The sequence below is a fragment of the Cupressus sempervirens genome, chromosome 1, assembly GCF_028749045.1.
Source record: "Cupressus sempervirens isolate cs-2001-9-10 chromosome 1, ASM2874904v1, whole genome shotgun sequence".
Classification (NCBI taxonomy): domain Eukaryota; kingdom Viridiplantae; phylum Streptophyta; class Pinopsida; order Cupressales; family Cupressaceae; genus Cupressus; species Cupressus sempervirens.
In genome coordinates, this window is record NC_143118.1 from 411,941,513 (window position 1) to 411,948,015 (window position 6,503).

Here is a 6,503-nt window from a genome sequence, read left to right on the forward strand (position 1 = left end):
GGAACATATAACCTAAAGTAGACTTGTGGGAATCAAGATCTCCTACATAATCTAAGTTTGTGTATCCAACCAACTAAAGTCCAATACCTATTGCATAATGTATCCCATGTGTATGTGTACCCTGTATGTAGTACAAGATGCATTTGGTAGCCTTCCAATGAAGCTCATGTGGCTCTTGCATGAAGTGAGAAACCATACCAACTACAAAAGCTATATTAGAGCTTGTATGTGTCAAGTAAGTGAGACTCCCAACCAACTATCTATGCAATGTAACATCAACAAGTGGAGTGGAACACTTGGCCTCTAACTTAACACCTGAAAGAAAGGGAGTAGGTGCAAGCTTACAATCACTCATGCAAAAGTGAGAAAGTAAATCAAGAGCATACTTGGGTTGAGAAAGTGTGATCCTAGCTCAAGATTGTGTGATCTCAATACCAAGTAAATAATGTAGTAAACCAAAGTCTATCATAGAAAATATATCCTGAAAAGAAGTCTTGACACTGGCAATGATGGATGAAGTACTTTCTATAATGATCAACTCATCTACATAAAGCATGAGAATCAAATGTGAGTCATCCCTCTGAATAATGTAGACATTCAAATCAAAATGACACCTAGTGAATCCTACTAAGAGTAGGAAGGAATCCATCTTGGCATACCAAGCCCTAGGAGCCTACTTAAGGCCATAGATAAACTTCCACAACTTGCAAACAATAATAGAATCTTGTATGAATCCCTAAGGTTGCTCTGTATAGATCTCTTCTGTTAGAGTAAATAATTAATTATTAATTATTTATTATATTTACTTAAGCTTACTTAGGTAAATGCATTTCATTTATTAGTTGTAGTCTAGGAGTTAGTCATAAGTTGTTGACAATATGGGAGTTTGTTCTCTCCTAAGTCATACGTATCCTCTCACCTTGTTTGAGGACTTTCCACCTTATGTGGATGTATGCTTAGTTGTCACACTTATCTCCTAGCATCTTTTAGCTTCTTCTAGGAGATTCCTAGAGCTCTTTATATTCGAGCTCCCTCATTGTACAATACATTATCACTTCTAGCATATTGTAAATATATATTTTCTTATGTTGCAATATCTTGTGGTCTCTCATGTTTGTTTAGGGTTTTTCCCTAGCTCCACGCTCTTCTCTCCTTGGATTCCCTTTGACAGGTTTCCACATGTAGGTGATCTTAGGCATCTTTAGAGTTGGATTTCATCAACTCCAACATGGTATCAGAGCCTCCCTGTTGCTTCTTCATTGAAGGATTTTCGAAGCCATGATTTGAAGTCACAAACCCTAGTTTGTTTGTGAATTTTTCTTCAAATTAGGGGAACAAAAAAATTTCAGAGCACATTGGGCATCTTTAGAGTTGGATTTCATCAACTCCAACATCTTCAAGAAGATCCCCATTAAGGAAAGCACTCTTCACATCAATCTGATGTACAACCCAACCATGAGCTTCAATAATAGCTGGTGTCAAATGAATGGAGTTCATCTTAGCTACCGGTGTAAAGGTTTTAGTATATTCAATACCAGGAACCTATGAGAAACCTTTGGCAACAAGTCTAGCCTTAAATACTTATCCACACTTCCATGTACTACAAACTTGGTTCGATAGATCCACTTACACTGAACCAACTTGCTTCCCTTAGGAAGAGGAACTAAGTCCTAAGTATTGTTTTTCATTAAAGAATTATATTCTTCCTCCATAGCCTTTTCCCATTCAAGAACCCCAGATGCTTCCTTAAATGAATGTGGACCAAATGCAATGGCAATATATGCATGTGGAAATGATTTGTGTTGTGCTCTTGTCCTCCTAGTATCTAAAGGAATCCCCACCAATGAACCTATTGAATCAAGTGTTTTCTATGCCCAATGAGGTCTACTGGAAGAAGAAGAAGGAATATCCTCAACTATTTGTGGACCTTGTGAAGTTGGTGTCCTACAAGTCAAAGTTGAAGGAATATCATCTTCCAAATCACTATCATCACTATCGTCACTCTCCATGAAGGAGGAGTTGAAGGAGCCAAACTTGGACAAGTTTCTTCAAGGTGAAAACTCCTCTCAAAGAAAATTTCATCTTTCTATGGATCCATGAGTTTGTATGCCTTAAGATGGTCAGGATATCCAACAAATATACAACTTTTACTTTGAGGTTCTAATGCCTTCCTTTTTTGTGAAGGTATCCTTGCCCATGCTAGACAACCAAAAAATTTAAAGTTTTTTACACTTGGTTTTCTTCCACACCAAGCCTCAAAAGGTTTAATTCTATCCAAGGCCTTATGGGGACTTCTATTTTGGATGTAATTGGTACAACACATAGCTTCTACCCAAAAAACTTGATCTAGAGACTTATGTTGTAGCATACAAGTGGTCATTTCCTTAAGGGTTCTATTCTTCCCTTTAGAAACACCATTTTTTTGTGGAGTGTATGCAACTAAATGTTGAAGATCAATACCCTCATGAGTAAAAAATTCTATAAGCCTTGAGTTCACATGCTTCCTTCCATTATTTGTTTGAAGAATCTTGATGGCTTTCCATGATTTCTTCTCAACTTGAGCTTTGAAGGTGATAAACTTATCAAACACTTCACTCTTATGAGTAAGAAAAAAGACCCAAGTGTAGTGTGAAAATTCATCAATGAAGGTGAGAACATAGCAAGCCTTTCCAAATTATGGCACTAGAAATGGGTCAGCTACATCACTATGAACCAGTTCAAAAACAACAGTAGCTCTCCAAGACTTCCCCTTGTCAAACTTCTCTTCGGGATGTTTGCCTACTTCACAACCTGTACATACACCCTCTAAATACTTGACTTGAGGTAGAACTATGACCATATCCTTGTTAATAAGTTGTTGAAGGTAGTGGTAATTGAGATTTCCAAACCTCTCATGCCATAATTTACTTTGTGAATTTGAGTGGGTCAACAAGGCAAGGGAAGTGGACTTAGGTAGAAAATGAGAAAAAGAATAAAATCTTGTATCATGATTAGCCTTTCCAATTGCCACCATAGAATCATCCTTTAGATTTTTCACCACAACTAAATCAGGAAGGAACTCCACTTTATTGCCACATCTATAGTGATTTATTTGGTAGATTGAAAGGAGGTTAGTGCTAAGGTTGGGAACATGAAGAACCTCCTTGAAAACTCCATTGTCCAACTCAACATTCCCTTTTCCTTCAACTTCCACTTGTGTGTCATTTCCTACATAGATGTAAGGTACATGTGATGGTTTGAAAGAGGAAAAATGCTCCCTTGAAGCACCCATATGATGTATAGCTCCTAAATCAAGAACCCATTCCTCAGAATTATTTGTACTTGCTATGAAAGCTTGTCCCTTACCTTTTGAAGTGGATGAGGATCCCTTATCCTTATAGGCATTTGGCACATCAATTTTATGTTTCCTCATTATGTTTAACAACTCATAAATTTTCATATCCTTAGACTCATGTTCATCATGACCATTCTTCTTACAATAGGCACAAGTTTTCTTCTCCCTTTTGTTGAAGTTGTTTCCTTTCTTATTATTTTTTGGAAAAAACATTCCTTGTTGTGAGGAATATTTTTGTAAGAGGAAGATTGTTGTGTGTCATCTTGTAGCTTAGCCTTCCAGTGCTTTTGCTTCTTGTTGGAATTTTTACCACCTTGATTCCCTTTATTAGCTACCAAGGCTTTGGACTTGGAAGACTAGATAATTCCCATATTCACTAACTTTTCATGTTCTAAGACCAACATTCCTAAAAAATGACTCGAATGAAGGCTTAGTTAAGGAACTTCCCATCGTTAACTTGTGAGTATTATAACTTGAAACAAGAGCTACATGTTTAGGAGGAAGATGAGTCATCACATGTTTGATCAACTTTCCATCCTTGATGGGTTCACCAGAAGACTTAAGTTGTGCCCTATACATGTCTACTAGGGTAAGATAATCTTTGATGGTGTCAAAATTCCTAGGATCCAATTTGAGAAGATTTGTCCTCAATAGTGTAGGTCATATCTTCATCTACTAGCCCATACAATGCTTCAAGTTTATCCGAAACTTCTATTGGATTGGTAACGTTCCTAATGTGATATTTGATAGGACCTGAGATATTCTTTAGCAAGGTTCCTAAGGCCATATATTGTTTTGATTTTCAGTCTTCTTTATGAGACTCATCAGCATCATTATCAAGTTTCTTTGCATCACCAGTTACATAATATAGTAAACCTTTTACAACTGATGGTTCCTTTATCTTTTCTTTCAAAGTAGCATAATTATGTGGTGTTAATTTAGAAAAAGAACCCATAATGCAAATGAAAGAGCACAATATCAAGGAGATGGAAGAACACAAGACACACCCTCCCTTTTCACTCAATCAAAGAATACCCACTCCAACAAAAAGATGATTTGGCACTTTATATTTAGTGTGGGTACAATAGCCACTTGCCAATTTTGGGCCAAAACGGAACTTTGATTTCTGGTATTTACAACTAAAAATATGAAGCTATAGATGACTTTACAAGATAAGACACAAGACCTCTCAAGTATCTAATTAATTACAAGTGCTAAAATAGGCCAAGAATGACCAAATGTTGAACGTACTATGTCTACTCAGAATTACTCCAAACTGTTACTAGATCTGGAAAGTAGACAAAAAAATATGTACTTTCCAAAAAAAATAACACCTGAATATGTGTCCATATAAGCCTAAACAAAGCCTTTGAAGTTGTAAAAATTGGGATTGGTAATTTTCAGAAAAATCCAAGAACAAAGATCACAAACAACTTGCAGCAATGTGTAGATCATGAAATGATACCCCAAACCAAAACAAAAAATCTTGAAAAATTGAGTCTATATGAGGGAGATTTCGCTGTTTGAAAATCACCTCTGTAATTATTTTTCCTGAATCATCGTTGTCGCACCTCCAAAAATCAAATGACTCTAGATTTCACCTTAGATGTCTAATTTTGATGAAACAAAAGTCAATTTGGGGGTTCTTTGACCTTCTGAATGTGATACCAACATCTAATTTGCACCAGCAAGCTCTAATCTTGACCTGCAAAAAGAAAAAAAAAACTCTCCAATGGTTATGCAATGAAACTCCTATAGCTTTGATACCATGTAATAATTTTCCTAAGGAAATAATTCAATGCCAAGATCAAGAAGCTCAGTAGATAACACAAGAGAGACAAATGATGATCAAATGAGAATAGATATCAGATGATTGGATGAATACATCATAGAAGAGCCCTATATATAAAGACAACTAGAATGACTAGGAATTAGCAAAGAGATAATCATCACAACTAAGCACATGTCCACCAAGAGTGGATTATCCTCCATTGTGCATGAATCTATGTGCAACAATGAGAGGATAAGAATAAAAAGGTGTATCTCATAAAGAGATGTAGTAGCCAACATGTGCTCAATTGGAGTGCAAACAATTGTGTTGTCTATATAACAAATCATATGAATATGAAAACTCCTAAGTATCTACATGACAAATAATATGCCAAAGCATTAACCTAAGTAAACTTAAGTAAAGTTTAAATAGTAAATACTTATTTACACCAACACTTTATATTGCTATTTCAAATAAGGAACAACAACATAATTGTATTAATTGTATAAACCTTGAAATTACATGAATCATTAAAGTTCAACATGTTTGGTAATATTACATAAAATGGAATTATATTTGATACATAAAATTGTATATGTATGACTTATATGAAAATGAGATCTCGGTACCCCTTCTTATAGAAAATGAAGGGTGCAACAAAACTTTAGATCTCTTCAAAATACAACTATTCATAACTAACTATCTAATTACAAACTATGCATATGAACTAAAAAACTATTTAATAAAACTTTATGTTTTTTATTCTCCCATGGTAACCTCCTCCTCCTCGTTGGTTCTTGCTTCCACTTTTTTGATTTAGGAACTCTCATGTAGTCATTGGTCCACTTTGAAATTTGAACAAGTGTAGGCTATACAAACTAGGAAACTTCAGGGATGAACTTTTGAAGGTCCCACTATTTCTTTCATGTGGAAACACACACATCTAAATAGGTAATGGGTTACCTTAGTCATTGGGTGTGGTTATTTACAAGGAGTTCCTAGATCGGTCAACATTTTGAAACAAGAACAAATGACATAACAGAGAATAATTCTTGAAAGATTTGTGGTCTTGCACCTGAATTTCACTAGCAAAGTCAAATTCTAGGTAGGAATGAGGGTTTTGAATACTCATACATATATACATATAATTGAGAGGAATCTTGTCTTTTTAATATTTTCAAAGTAAGTGAGCCCAACCATAATAAGTTTTTTTGAAAAAATTCATGAGTCTATCCACAAAATGAGGGTCCATATGCTCAACTAGAATTAACATGTTATTCTAACCTCTCATCATATAGTGGGAAATTTCTATAAATCTAAATTTTTTCATCCTTTCATAACCAATCCAAAACGAACCTCTATCAATTTTGGTCAAGTCATGAGTTCTCAAAAAAAAGC